Below are 805 nucleotides of genomic sequence, written 5' to 3'. Positions count from 1 at the left end.
AAACTAGCTCCTAAATCTGTGAAACGTTAAGAGGACTCCTAAGCCACAAATGATCCTAAAACAAACATTTTAGAAACACTCTGCATTTATTTGCACACATTTTCCCACACGTCTTTTTTTGGTTTTGGCGGTTATCCCAACAGATTTTCCTTTGATTATATGCTTGTTTTCATTAAGCAGCTGGGCAAGAAGTAACAGCTGTTCTTTCATCCAGTTTGGTTTTCTTTAACAATCGCATGTCCTTCAATCAGCCATGATTATTCCACTCTGTTAATTAAAAGGCTGTTTATATGCATATCCGCTAATTGTTTACGAAAAGCACACATGTAAGAAGAGGCTGACAATATATACTTGTTTAATTAGTGACACTTAGCCTGCATTTTTAAATCTTTATTTGAATGTGGCAACAATTTTATTTTTAAACCTTTATTTGAATATGGCAACATAATATTGCACTCTACAATATTCAGAGACTATCAGCCAATCACTGTGTGCATAGTTAATAAGCACGCATAGCAATGAGGTCAGCCCCGCCCCCTTACTCTGAGCTTAAGACTTCTCTCTATCCTTAGTTTTTCTCAGCAGCTTTTAAGAGGAAACTCTTAGCTAAAAACCTTTACTGCTATTTAGGAGAACTCTTAGTGGTAACATAAAATGTGTCCCTGGAGCACAAAAGCAGTCTTAAAGGGGTCATATGATGCTTTTTTAAAGATCATTATTTTGTGTATTTGGTGTAACAGAATATATTGACATGCTTTAATGTTCAAAAAACACATTATTTTTCAAATACTGTACATTATTGTAG

This window comes from Sinocyclocheilus rhinocerous, unplaced genomic scaffold (assembly GCF_001515625.1).
Source record: "Sinocyclocheilus rhinocerous isolate Xijiao unplaced genomic scaffold, SAMN03320098_v1.1 scaffold3237, whole genome shotgun sequence".
Taxonomy (NCBI): Eukaryota; Metazoa; Chordata; class Actinopteri; order Cypriniformes; family Cyprinidae; genus Sinocyclocheilus; species Sinocyclocheilus rhinocerous.
The sequence above is the reverse complement of the archived record's forward strand: the minus strand, read 5'-3'. Positions refer to the sequence as shown.